This window comes from Nycticebus coucang, chromosome 6 (genome assembly GCF_027406575.1).
Source record: "Nycticebus coucang isolate mNycCou1 chromosome 6, mNycCou1.pri, whole genome shotgun sequence".
NCBI lineage: Eukaryota > Metazoa > Chordata > Mammalia > Primates > Lorisidae > Nycticebus > Nycticebus coucang.
Genome location: NC_069785.1, coordinates 119,527,456 through 119,542,500, shown reverse-complemented (window position 1 = coordinate 119,542,500; position 15,045 = coordinate 119,527,456).

The following is a 15,045-nucleotide window of genomic DNA, read 5'->3' as shown; positions in this document are numbered from 1 at the left end:
GTGGGGACACTGGCCTCTGCCATCGGCACCAGAGAGGAAAAGCAGACAGGGGAAAGAGACAATCCTGATGGCATTGTTTGAAACCTGGGCCTTGCTGTGCAGGCTCTACCCTCGGACCTTCCAGACATGGGAACCAATTTTCCCCGTTCCTGCTTGATAATGTTCTTCATCTGTAGAATGGAGATAATGCTAGCACCTACCCCGGCATGCATATTAAAGGCGGTAACGTATGTTGATGGCTGAGGGCACAGGAAACACTTAGTGAGTGTTAGTTATCAGCGCTGTCCCCTGCCCAGACCTCCCCCTGCCCAGCGGGACAAGCTGGAGGCAGCGGCCCACTCACTTTCACTCCGTTCCTCTTTGCACTGCCCCGCCTGTGCTTCCTGTGAATCCGACTTCTGCTTCTGAGCAGAGCCCCTGACAGCAGGGACTATGCCTTCTTAATTTTATCCCCCTCCCCCACCCAGTGTTAATAGCAGTACTTGTCAAAAAGCACTCCCCTTCATCAATTGTATAGCCAAATAAATGAAGCTTTCTGGACGGGGCTCTCCCCCTGTTTCAGGAACTCGGGCATTCCACCTGTCCCTGGAACATGGCTGAGGCTACAAAGCTCTTTTGGAGTGTCTGGTTCTTACCCATCATGAGGGCTTTGCTCAAGACCTCCTGCTCCAGGAAGACTTCCAGGGTCACCGCAGCCCCCTCCTCACCCTGAATTCTGTTCTTGTTTCCCGTAGTATCAGTTTGGCGACTGTCAGGTGGCCTGTAAGCCCAAAGGTAGGCCTTGGATCTCATACCTCCCACATTGCTCAGAAGCCTGCTGATTTTAGCATAACATGGAAAGAGGTGACTACACACAGGGACCTGTGCTCATTTCCGACTGTATGCGGTACGGAGACAGGGACTCCTTTCTTACATCTCCCATCCTAACCCTCTACCCACACCTTGTTCAATTCCAATAATAGCTACCATTTGTGAGGCTTACACTGGTCAGGCGCTGTGTTGGGCACTTAATTAACATCATCTCATCTTCACACTGAGACTAAGATATAGTAGGTGCTATCATTCCCACTGGACAGATGAAGAAATGGAGTTCTTAACTGCTCTAACTTTACTTCCCCACTCAATAGTAGATATTCCGGAATCTCAGAAGATTCTGTGATGGTAACAGGAGGTGGGGACTATGGAAGGTGATTAGGTCATAAGCATGGCACCTCTGGAGTGGGACTGGTGCCCTTATCAGGAGACACAGGAGAGCTTCCTCTCCCTCTGCCCTTTGCATGTGAAGACAAAGCCAGAAGATGGCCACCTGCAACCAGGAAGATTCTTGCCAGACAGACTCTGCCAGTGCAGTTGACCTTGGGGTTCCAAGCCTTCGGCACTATGAGGAAAATAATAAATGTTTGTTCTTCAAGCCACCTAGTCAATGGTATCTTTGTTCTAGCAGCAGCCCAAACTGATTAAGATGAAACTTAAAGGTCCTTTAGCACAAACACTTAGGTTTGAGGTGCCTCGAACTCAGAGAAGTTTAGGATTGTCCAAGATCACATTGTACCACAGCCAATCCTCAAAGCCAATTGTTCCTCATTCTACCACACCCTGAAAGTCACCCTACTAAAGAAGGAATGGACCCAGCCAGAGAGAGGCTGATGCCAGGCCCTGGGTGGGTGAGCTAGGGTTGGTCTTGCAAGACCAAAGCCCTCCTGCCTCAGTTGAGTCACGATCTGGTCAGGACTGCTCTGCCCTCTATGCTTCCTGGGAGATAATCTCCTTTATAAAATCTTGACACAGGCTCAGCTCAATTTAGCAATGCCTACTAAGTCCCTGCTCTGAGGGCAAAACTCTCCTAGCTGAAAACACAAACTCCAGCCTCATCCTGGTGAGTGGCCATTCATTTGTGAGTTGTCCCCCTTGATTTCCTGACCTGTACCGTGAGGATGCTATGATGGCTGGAATGCTGAGTGGAAGCCCATGTGCCTTCCTGACCTCAGTGTCCCCAACTCGTCTGTGGCTGCCGGCTGCCCCCACTGCCAAGGCCGTACAGACAGCCTCTCCCCTTGAACTCCACATACATGCCTTCCTGCCTCCTCTTTGGGTCTTCTCAGATCCAGTAAACTCTCCTGATGCCCGGGCTCCTGATGGGTCCTGCACTGGCCCCGGCCTGCAGCCTGTGGAAAACAATGAGCATCTTCTCCCACGATGAGAGTGTTGTTAGACTCAGTGGCACCTGACAAACAACGTTCTTGGTCCTCTCTGCCACCCAGCCCACACAGCACAGCATGTTTTATCATTTTTATAGGAAGAAATGTAATGCATCTGAAATTCAGTGAATCAAAAATCAAAAGAGGAAGAGACCGTGACAGAGGAGAGCTGGGCCACAGAGAGGGACTCTCGGGCCAAGTTGCTGTCTTTCTCTTTCTCAAAGCACCAAGTTGGCCTTGGCCTCCACACCCTTCTTTTTTTTTTGGAGATGGAGTCTTGCTTTGTCACCCTGTCTGTAGTGACAAAGGCTGGAGTGCTGTGGTTGCTCACTGCAACCTCCAACTCTTAGGTTCAAACAATCCTCCTGGCTCAGCCTCCCAAGTCGCTGGCACTACTGGCACCCACCACAACACCAGGCAACATTATTTTTTGTAGTGATGGTATCTCACTGTACTGCCCAGACTGGTCTTAAACTCCTGGTTTCAAGTGATCCTCTCGCCTTGGTCCCCCAAAGTTCGGAGTTTGCAGGCCTGAGCCACCATGCCCAACCATTCTGCACTCTTAATGTGCTCTCATGTGCTTGTGTGAGCATCGGGGGAGGTGGGCAGGTGGGTGTAATTATGTGTGAGTGGTGTGTATAGGGAGTCATGGGGAGAATCTGTGTGAATGGGCCTGTGGGAATTATGTGTGTGCAGGTGAGTAAATGTGTGCATGCGTAAGCGGAGGTTAACTGTGTGTGCTTCTTAGGGAGGGGTTAGGAAATTGCAGGCATTTGAATATCTATATGCACCTGGAGTGTGACATGAGCTCTTGAGTGTATTTGAACAGTGTGATGTATGAGTGCATTGTCATGTTTGAGATTTTGGGTATGTGTGTGAAGGGGGTGTTGGTGTGCATGTTTGAATGAGTAAGGATCCCATGGGAGTGGTGTGTGTTTGAGCAAGACGGTCAAGACCAAAGTATTCATTTTGTCTGTATTTGGGGGTGTCTATGAACTGTAAGTTCGTGAACGTGTTTGTAATGGGAGGTATACATGAATGGCTTGTGTGTAAAAAGGGGAGATGGGAGTATTATGGTTATGTACGTGACTGAAGGTTTAGTGGAGGGTGTGCTCGTGAGTGGGGGTTCAGGGGCCTCAGTGACTAAGTGGGTGACTGGAATGTAAATTGAAGATGACCTGAGGGTTGGATATATCTATGAATATGAACAGCTATGCAGTGACCTGTGAATTCAGCTTCTAGTGGCCCGAGAGAGCCATTTGTTACATTTAGGGATTTTGCAAGCTAGTTGTTAAACTCATCCACTATTAAAAGTTAAATTGTACATATTTACAATTTTAAAAATTACCCCCAAATAAAGGTAACAGATAATAAAAATTTCCTAGTTACGTCCCATTTTGCTTCCATCGCTGTCCTGAGGTTTTTTACAGCTGTTGTGTCTTCGTGGTGGAAACGCTCTGCCGTGTTAATGTCACTGCTCCTCTCGTCACAGCTTCCCGTTCAGTGACATCGTATTAGTAATTTGAAATTGGTCACGCCAGTATTTACCTTGTAGAAATTAGCAAACATTTGGCTCAGTGCCTATAGCTCAGCGGCTAGGGCATCAGCCACATACACCAGAGCTGCCGGGTTCAAATCCAGCCTGGGCCGGCCAAACAACAATGACAACTACAACCAAAAAATAGCTGGGAATTGTGGCGGGCACCTGTAGCCCCAGCTACTCAGGAGGCTGAGGCAAGAGAATTGCTTAAGCCCAGGAGTTGGAGGTTGCTGTGAGCTGTGAGGCCACGGCACTCTACCAAGGGCAACAGCTTGAGGCTCTGTCTCAAAAAAAAAAGAAAGAAAGAAAGAAAGAAAGACATTCACAAATATTACAAATCAGGGCCTATTTTTCCTAGAGCTTTTTGCTCTAGGGGAAATCCTGATGGGTTTCATCCTGGTATTCATTTGTCACAGGCCCGTGTGGCTGGAGGGAGGTCCAGAGTTCTTGTCTAGACTTTCAACCCATTCCCGTCCTCCAGGAAAGATGCTCTCAAATTCTTCCAGACGGCAGCCACCATCCAGGCCTCAAAGACTCTGGACAAGATGAAGCTCTTCACCTTTTTCTCACCCAGCCTCACACTCGCCAGCACACGAGTGTGCATGAGTGCTTTTTGCGTGTGTATAAATGAGGGTATTATTTGGATATTTTTGAGGTGGTATTTGGAAATGGGTGTGATGGATAAGTGTTTGTAATGAGTGAATATATACGTGTTTTACAAGTACATCTGCTGAGTAGGATGTTGTTACCCCAGGATGTATGAATCTTTCAAGGTGTGCAGGGAGAAAATGCCGAGAGTCCACAAAAAGGATGGAGAAAAAAGGCTATGTCTTTATTTTCACTAACTTCTAACTGAAACCCGGCACTTCCTCCAATACGAATATAGGTAACGATACACAGTGAGATTAATGGTGTCTTTGCTTTTATCACCAATAGAAATCACAGCTATTTTCATATTATCTTACAGTTCTTGCAGATATACCAAAATATCATGTGTAGTCACAGCACTGCTAATAAGATCCGTCCTTGGATATTATTAAAAGCTTTAGTAAGAAAGCCCATTTATTACCAAACCTCAGACTCACTAGAAAAACATTTTGAAAACTGAATTTTAACATAATTATTTTCCATCACAATTCTACATGGTATGGGTTTTATTTTACACATTTAAAAACAGCTTTCTGAGGGGGCTCACGGATTTCATCAGACTGCCAAAGAGGTGGGTAACAGAAAAAGAATTCGATGAGATATTATGTGTAAGAATAGTTGACAAAGTAGGGTACGTGTGTGTGTTTATGACTTGGGACATGAAAGCTTGAGTGACCTGTAGGCTATTAGGCTATTGGGAGTGGTGGGTGAATGAGAACAGAGATCTGTTGATTCAGGAACGCAGCCTCCTTTTTTCTCCCTGGACAGATGCAGAGAGACGTGAAGTGGGGGAGGATCCCATCAAGAGTGGGCTACATGTTGAATTCTAAACCTTTTCCTTCTAAGTCAGACTTACTGCAAAGTCCTATTCATACAATTCTTGTCAGCTGAAAATAAATTTACTTTCTGAATCCCAGCTGCCTTGCTGAGTTCAGATGGGGTGACATTATACACCTGATTCAGGAAAAACCTTGCCTTGTCCCTGCAGATAGTTTTGCATCTGTCTAGACACAGGCACCTTGACCTTGACCTCACCATTGACTTGTTATTTTAGTTTTCTTTCTCCAGACAGGCGAAAACCCACTTTGACATACTGCAACTTAACCCTTTTTGGCTTAGCTAAATACACCCCACTTTCCACCCCCCGGGCCCTTCACATGCCCCCAGACTTTCCTCCAAATGACATCACCTTGGGCCATCTCCACAGCTCTGCTTTCTGGCTGGGGTGTTCTCCAGCTAGGATCAGCAGGAGATGGCTTTAGGGTTCTCCCAGGAAATAGCCTTGCCAGCAAAAGGCAGAAGGAAAAGAAGGTGACAAAGAAAAAGGACGGTCTGAGAGATCATTCTGGGACTTTCCACTCAAAGAATCCCAGCCCAGAGTGAGGTCTCCTTCTCCTGACTTTAAAAAAATTTAGTTTCTGACACTGTCACTGGTCTCCGTAGCTGAAGGGATGTCCAGAGCTCTCCTTCTCTGGATTTCCAATACACCTCATTTCTTTTTCTAGGTAAGATGCTCTCAAATTCTTCCAAAGGATAGCCAGTGGACATGAAGCCTCTAAACAAGATGAAGCTCTTAGCCTCTTCAAAGCAGTCTCATAAGGCTTCCTCAAAAGCCGTTCTAACCCCAAATCCCTTCTGCTTCAGCTTAAGCCTCTTGATCATCCCTTGGAGGAGACAGAGCAAAGCTGTGTGATCTTACAGTACTGGGAGACGGCCAGGATGCCACACTGCCGGCAAGTGGCACTGGGGCATGACCCTGGGAGTTCTCTAAAACCCAAGATTGTCATGCTCACCTGAATGGGGGGAGGGAAGAAAGTGATCACTGAACAGATGCACAATTTGTCTACAAACTCTTGCCTCTGTGTTTATGCCCTTTATGGGAATGGGTATCAGATGACTCCTGGGACTGTGAGCCCGTGTGGGTGAGGATGACAGAGGTGGTCAAGTGCACAGCAAAACTTTAGCCCCCTTGACATGATCTTATATAGAATTAATAACCAGAGATGAAACCAGAAGGGACTTCAGACACCGACCATGACAAGAAGGAGTCACACTATTCTCCACCGCATACAAAATTCCACCCAGAGCACATGTTAGCCCTGTCCTCCAAGTCTGCTCAGGTCGCAGCCTGGGAAGATCAGAGGATGGACTGGTCTGATTTATGCACCTTTCAGTCCGTGCCACCCACACAAGGCTCGTAAACTACTATTTGGTCACTTGTAGCCAGGCCTCTGTCCTGAATTTGTGCACCCCGCTCAGGGATGAACTGGAGAACGCCCCCTGCCGATGCCTGAGCGAGTCAGGTGCTGCTGGTTAGGAGCACTCGGGGATGAGCTGGAGAATGCCCCCTGCCGATGCCTGAGCAAGTCAGGTGCTGCTGGTTAGAAATGTCCTCTGTGCCCTTGTTCTGAAAAATTCCTTTTATAAAATCTGGCAAATTCCTTGCAAATCCTAACTCAGGAGTTCGAGAGAACAGATCTTGCTGAGTAGAACTCGTTGGAAGTCTGACATTCAGGGAAACAGGAGATAAGGCTCCTTGGTTTCTGAGATTCTGCTTCAGGTGGATGGAACAGGGAAAGGGTGTTAGAGAGGTAAGGATTCTCCAGGATGGCAGTTCAGCGACCTGGGGCCGGGCTGTCTGCTCTCCCATCATACATGCGCTTGTATGTGTGTTCACAGCTTTGCATTTTGAATATGAGATTCCCCAAGCATTCACACGCGTCCATCCTTCTCCAGATTAGGTAGCCTCTGCACCGCTTTCAGGTCAGGTGAACTCCAGCTGCACACAGTTGAATGCATTCCTCACTTCAGAGAAGACCAGACAGAGCTCAGCAGAGGTTAAGGTGGAGGGTGAAACTCTTGCTGTTACAGATTTCTCCAGGTGTGGAATCAAGTCAGCGTCTACATCAAGGCAAGAAAAGTCCATCTACCTCCCACCCTCTCGCTGTCCCTTTCTTGCTTACAAAGCAGGCAGGTCTCTTAGTTAAGAACATTGGCTAATGGCCTCTGATGCCAAGATCACGTAGTGTTTGGCGAATTACCGAGGCTTTCCGAGTTTTAGCTTCCTCTCTTCTACATGGTCCTATGGGAATGACAACAATACTTGTGTCATATGGTTGTCACAAAAACTGTGATAGGCCAAGTAAAACAATCCACCCAGAACCTGTCCACATTGTCACCCTACTGCTGTCTTTACTGCCACCCCTTTCCCTGGGATCTCAATACTTTGTCCTACCAACTCTGTGGGATTCCTCTAAGATTTCCCTCTGTTCTCCAAATCCATGTTCTTTGGAGGAAATTTATAAAGATAAAAGTAGCCCAGGGTAGCTTCCTCACTGCCGCTCTGTGGGTATGGGATACGGTGTGCCTTGAGGTACCATGCTGTCGGCACCTGGGGTGATCAGGAAGCTGAGCAGTTGCCCCGGGCTTTGGGCGGCTCCTTGGTGACCCCTCAGAATGCCACCAGAGCAATGACAGCTAGGTGGAGAAGGCCGGGCAGCACCTAAGTTGGAGAATGCTGACTATAGGACCACAAAGATGCTCACACGGGGTAAAACGTTATGGTCCATGCAGGCTGAGCAGCACTCAAGTCTCAGGAGAGAGGGCTGCTTGTAGTTTACTGGAGTGGGAGGTTCCTGGTAGGTTTGTAAGGCTGCGAGGTGAGGGGTGGGCAGGTAAGCCCCCCTGGACACAATGCTTCCAATTTGAACTTGGAAATGACCATTTTTATTGGTCAGACTCCCCTAATATCAGTATTTCTTTGCCTAAATCCTTGCATGGTCTCCCCTCAAGTTTTTTTTTTTAACTCGCTTCTTGTCCCACCGAAGCTTCCTTGTAGATAAACCAGCTTTTCCAGGCTATTAAAAACATGAAGCATCCTGATTCTGAGAAGTTTATTTCCTGTGAGATTATTTACTGACCCTCTCAGTGGCCCTGAGTTCCTGAGGAACATCTCTCACTCCAAGCCTCTTGGGAATCATGTGAAAACATCCTTAAAGCCGACATCAGCCCCTGCTGAGTGTTTGTGACCTCGTCTGAAAAGGAATGTCAAACAAATCTCTTTCAACTCACACATAATTTGATGGGGGTGAAGAAACCCTAGGAAGTAATCCCCCTCACTGACCTGGCGGACGTCTCCTCTCTCGGTGCAGCAAAGAGGGCCTAGGTAGGGTGTGATCAGAGGCTGTTGGGTCTCGCTTCTCACTCTTCTTACGTGAGCTATCTCCAAGAGAGGTATTCAGAGAAAAACAAGGTCCCCAAATCTCCATCTCCTAGCCACTGGGAAACAGGACCTGATTGGTTGAAAAAAAAAAACAAACAAAAAAAACCAAAACGTTCACACCTAAAAACAAAGAGAAGCCACTTGAAGTGTAAGAACCAGTCACCAAACTGGAGTGAGGGAGTAAGAGGCTTGAGGCCTCAAAGAAGTAATTTTTGTTCCAAAAAAGAAGCCGTCCTTTACACATTGGGGGAAAATCTTCTGGAAGTCTTTATCTTGTGGGCTGGCTCAAACTGAAGATTTAAAATGCTGCAGACGCCAGCGAATTGTACAATGTCATTAAGCAGAATCGTTTTTAAACTTGCATTTATTTAACATATCCTATGGGCCAGGCATCTTACAAGAAGAGTACTTAATATTCTTTGGTTGATTTTATTTCCACAACGATTCTATAAGTTAGGAGCTATTGCTACTCCCATTTCATAGATGAGGCAGATGCAAGTTAAGGGACACATCTAATTGCATGCAGACCTGGGAGTCATGCTCACATCCTTCCAACTTCAAACCCTGTGATCCTTTAACTAGTCTACGTTGTATTTCTAATGCAGTTCAGCATATGTGGACATGGAGCAATTGCTCAGCTTTGTCGACTGGTATCAGCTAAAAGGGAAAGACTGTCCTTCATTTATGCTTTTGCGTTTCTGCACCCATTCCTTGAGCAAGTGTTTACGGAATGACTTACCTGTTAGGCACTGTGTCCTTGGTCATAACACATCTCTTTGGTCTATGGTTTAAAATTGGGCCCCAGGCTAATACCTAAAATAAGGGAATGCTTTGGTTCCATGGCTCATATCAAGGCAGTTGAAAGAGATGGATATGGAAGTCCAGAAGACCTTGTACCCTAGACTTATTTCTGTCCACTGAATTATTTCAAATTGTATCATCGGTATCTTTTCCAATCAGTGTTGCCCCTCCTCTCCCCTCCCCAAGTGGATTCTGGCATGGTTGGTGTGGTGTTTCAGTGGCTAAGGATTGCTTAGGGCAATCTGTCCCAAAGCCCTCTTGTGCATATAAATGCATAAACTCACCCTTTGTAAAGTAAGGAGCATAAATTATCATGACACCAGCAAGGCCAATCAGTAGCTCTGTCCATGCACTGGAACCCAGCAACCCCACTGTCTTTCTCTTGAAGCAGCGTCTTTCTTTCTTCTGAATCATTCTCAACAGCATTGATATGTGCCGTGATTTCTCCCATATTAAAATAAAATAACTTCCTTTGACCCCACGCTTCTTACAGTCACCTCTCTTTCTCCCTTTCCTTTCAGAGCATACTCCAAGATGGTATCTCACTTTCTCCCACTTCTCACCTCCCATCCTTAACCCCTCCAATCAGGAACTTGTGCTCTCACCACTCCACCACACCTCTTATCACAATCACCCTAAACATAACCATCTTTCCTTATTCTCATACGATTTAGCCTGTCTTAGCCTGTCGACAGCAACATTGGCCCAGTAGATCACTCCTCCTTGAGACACTTTCTTACTTGGCTCCCAGGCTACCATATTCACTGGTTTTCCTTTGAACTTTTTGGTTTCTTTGTCTAATTGGTTGATTCCTCTCCATCCACCCCACCTCTAAATGTTGGCGTGCACCAGAGCTCCTGAGAGCACTGCCCTTTGCCATGGCCTTGGGGAGCGGGTCCAGGCTGTGGCTTGCCCTGCACCCAATGTGTTCTCCACTCTGCAGGTTCATCTGCGCTTACTTGACCTACTGGTTCTGTAAGACGCATCACAACGCCAGTGTGTCCAACGCAAGCACCTTCCCTCTGAAACTATGACAAATCCCAGGGAACGCCAACTCCATTTTTCCAGTTTTTCCAGCTCAAAGTTTTGCTTTTCCTTTTTCTCTCACTCATCCTGTTTGAGCTCCCAAAATGTTCTCTCCGTCATACTTTTGACATATATGTAGAATTCCCTGACTTTTCACCACCCCCATGGTCACTTCCTGGGTCCCAGCCTCTATCACCTCTTGCCTGAATTATTCTAATAGCCTCTTCATGTTTTCCTCTACGCTTGGTCCTTGATCCTGTTTTCAACACAGCAGTCGCTCTCCTCCTGCCAAAAGTCCCTGGTGCCTTCCGGGTCCCTCAGAGTAAAAGCTCAAGTCCTCACATTGACCCACTGGGCCCAAGTGATCTGGCTTCCCCTGTCCTCTGTGACCCTGTTCCCTTCTACCACCTGCTTGTTAATCCTGCTCCAGCCACACTCATGTCCTCGCTGCTGCTTAAACACTCTGAGCACGTTCCTGCCCCAGGGCCTTTGCATTTGTTCTCCTCTCTATGTAAAATAGTTCCCTAAGGCATCTATGTGGCCAGCTCCCTCACTTCCTTTTAAGGGCTTTGCTCAATTGTCACATTTTTGATAAGATTCTTTCTTTTTTTTTTCAAACAACCATCTCCAATATATCCCCCACCTTCAAATTGTTATAACCTCCATTCACTCCTTCCTTTATTTTTTTCCCCAAATGACTTATTGCCACCTAATACTATATATTTTAGTTACTTACATTTCGCTCTATATTAATTCTTGTATTTTGTTTATTGTCGTCTCCCCAATAGATTATACGCCAAACGAGGGCAGGGATTTTGGATGGTTCTAGACGGATACTTGGTATCCTGTATATGCTCAAAAAGCATCGGATGAACAAATTGGATATTTGGAAAAGGAAGAAGAGCTTAGACCAGAGAAACTGCCTATTTCACAAAAGTAACTTGAAAAATACCAAAATGTATAGAAACTTTTGTGCCCAGATCTTGACATCCCCCACAAAGACCACTGAGGAGCCGAAACCGATGCAAAAGCAAAAGAAGCCGTTTTATTGCAAGTTCGAACTTGGACTCCTGAGGTCTCCATTACAACGGATCCAAGCAGGAGCCCAGAGTTGTGGAGCGAGGGTTTTTTATAGTCCCGCGCAGCAGGTGGGCGTGGCGCAGCGGGTGGGCGTGCACAGCTTGAAACAAAGGGGGCGCTTCTGGATTGGTTCGGTGGGGTGGGCAGTTGTCTCATGATGCCTGGACATGCCCGGGCATGCCTGGAAAGTGAAACTAAATGGCGGGGGTGGGGGTGTGTGTGAAACTTAACTCCTAAGATGGCGCTGGTTTGGTTCTTTCAGAAACCACTTCTAAAATCCTAACACAGGAAAGTTACTTAATGTTAAGCTGTATACCTCTGAATCTTGTCCAAAAGTGCTTAATAAAGTAAAATACTTGCTATTCTCTTCTGGGAACTGGGAGGGGAAAATTGCAAATATTGCAAAAGGTAAAAGCCTGTGATAAATTAACTAGGATATTGCTTATTGTGCTTTAATAATACCAGCAATAATAAAACACAATACAACCTTGAATCACGTGCCACTATGGGCTTTCATCAACCTGGGATTTTTCAGCCTAGTTCTGTTTCCTGTTCTGTGGAAACGTGGGCAAGTGTTCAGGTGCTAACCGTTCTTAGCAGCTCACATAGGAAGCCCAAGAGAAGGTTACAGAGCATCAGGTCACACCCAGGATAGGAAGTGATTTCTCTTCTTCTGAGTGACTTTCACACCCAACAATAGGCAAGTTTGTCAAGCAGATCTGAGAAGTCAGCCAGTCGGCAAAGGCACAACTTTTGTTACAGTTGCCGTCCACCTGTCCACACAGAAGTCGTGCTTCTGCGCACACAGGCTCTGGCCGGATGCTGATCGTTAGCCCCCACCCACAATGCCACCCTGGTCGCATAGTTTGTTCTCGCCAGCTATCTGTGACTCGCTCAGTCCCACCGGGGGCCATATAGGATTTCAGGCCAGACTTTCGATTTTTATCTTCCAGCTTCTGCCTCCTGAACTTGGGACATCCTCCCATCTCCAGCCACAGACCCCAAATCCCCGAGGGAAAGGAGAAGGCTGTCCAGGCCAGATGACCTTCTAGCAAGGCTCTGCGTGTGCACCTCTGGCAAGGGGAGTATGTAACTCGGGCAGCCGGGGTCACCTTATCTTAGCAGCATCTCCTTGTTCTGTGTCTAATTCAACAAACTCCATGGCAACGCAGGGCCTGCTCAGCTTACCCGACCTTCCCCACCTCCCTGTTAACATATCTCTCACTCAGCTGAAGTGGCGTGAGCCTCCTTCCCTTCCTATCCTCCTGTGATCTCTCCAGGATAAGCCAACAGTGTTGGGGGCCTAACACAGCCCATACACAAACTCTTTCCCCTCCCCCTCCTAAGACAAAGACATAAACGTCTGGCTAGCCCACTCCCCGAGAAGTTTGCACCCAAAGACCCTAACTTTCCTGTGGAAAGTATCCACCCCCTACAGTCCCATGTAAAAAGGGTCTCTATTGCCCCCCACTCCTGGTACAAATGCCATCTTTACACTGCCCAAGCGGGTCACCCTCCACTTTTAATAAACCTGGCCTGAACATCTGCTGTGTAGCCCCCTCTCTGGGTGCAGGAACTAGAGAGGAGAAATTCAAGCCTATCCGGTGGGGATACACAGTGGGGGTGGGGAGTGGGGCGGGAGTCTCTGCTCTTAGAGGACCCTGTTCCAAAAGTCTGAGGTTCAAATGAAGAGAGTGAGTGGCTATTGATAGCTTGCATTCATAAGAATCTGATTATCATATGTTCTGAGATTGCCTTTTTAAGTTTAGGGGCAATTGGCACGGCAGGTCCATGTTCATGTCACTGGGGACACCGACAGCTGTGTGTGAGAACACATCCTTTGTCCTTCCTGACCCACAACCCAGCGGACACTTAATATATAGAATTTAGGACCTTGTTCTCCCAAACCCAGGCTCCTCAGAGCATGAAAAATATCCGTGAAGTGCTGATTGGAAGGTAGCAATCAACCATTTTGTAGGCCCACTGGTTTTTATACTCAACTTTATATCATTATTCTTTTTCTTAAGGGATATTCTTTTCATTGTATTATTTTTCTTTTTCTTTTTATTTCATATTCAGAAGAGCTTTAGACAATTCGGGAAGCATTTTCCCACAGTGTCCCATTTGAATCTCACAGAAGTCCCACAATGCAGGCAGTCAGGGTGTTAGGGATGGCATGTGCTCCTGAAGACAGTCACGCCTGAGTGTTGGAGGATGGAGGACCCAGCTGGTGTCTCGATGTAATCCCAGGTCCTCTGGCCCCAAGTCCAAGGCTTTCCTGCCAGCTAGTTCCATCTCCTTCACTGTGTTCCAGGCTGGGTTTGACCTGCACAACACGGGTGTGTGTGCAGTAATGAGACACAGGATGACAGGCCCTGTGGGGCCATGCATGCTTCTCAATGGTCAAGGACTGGTGACCCCACCACGTCCCTGCTCCTTTGTCTTGAACAGAATCAATATCTCCCGCCTCTGTTCTCCTGCACCATGTAATTCAAAAGTGCTAGGAAAACACTTACAAGATTGTAGTACAGATTGGTGTAAAAGGATGGCTCGGCTGAGACTAGAATATGACAACTTTGAGGTTAAGCAACACTCCCCTGGAGGTCTTCCCTGTGCTCTGGGCAGAGAAAATCACTCTGTCACGAAACGTTCAGGGACTCTGCTTCAGGTATCAGGCAGCATCCTATGATTTCTCAGGGGCCCAAGAGCTCCATGGGAAATAATCTGAACTTTATTGGGAATTCAGACCTTCATAGGCATATCTGAAGGACTGACCAGGGAGGGGACCCACAGAAAGAAGAGAGAATGGAAACCTATAGAAAGAAATCTCCGTGAGTGGATAATGAGTCTGGATGAGCTGGGTTCACCTGGGAGGGAACAGGGGGCCCCAGTGTCCTGCGAGGCTGCTCTGGAAGCTTCTGCACCATCTCACTCTCCACCTCTCTAATGAAGCTCAGAGCCCTGCAGGAGGAGGGAGGAGACAGGAGGCCTGCGTGATTATACGTCCCAGCTCCTCTGCTGTGGCCCTAAAAGAGGGTCCCTTTCCCCACCAGCTATGGAGAGGGTCATCAGTGGAGTTTGGCTGGCAGAGACGGTAAGGAGACTCCTAACTGCACTGCTAAAGGGAGTGCACTGCCCTAGTCACTGCTTGTCTTCACGGCCTTTCCTATCAAACACAGCCAGGGGCATGGCTTTCCAGAGATCTATAGAAAAGTCATGGCAAGACCTCATGGACCAACAGAATCACCGACATGGCTGTGTGTAACATGCCCCAGCTCTTCGGGGGTACTGGTATTACAGACACCCAAAGTAAGGGGGACTGAGGCCTTGGTGGGCACAAGGAAAATGCTTAGCATGCTTGACCTGAGGACATCCAAGCTGAGGTTACATGTTTTATGAGATTCTTCCCTTCTAAACTATCAGGCTACCCAGCTAGGAAGCAGGTCTTTCTTGTCTTTATAAATGAAAGATGCTTAATGATTGTTACAGATTTTTGTGTTCATAGGTGAGAGCCCCTTTCTTGCCTCTGT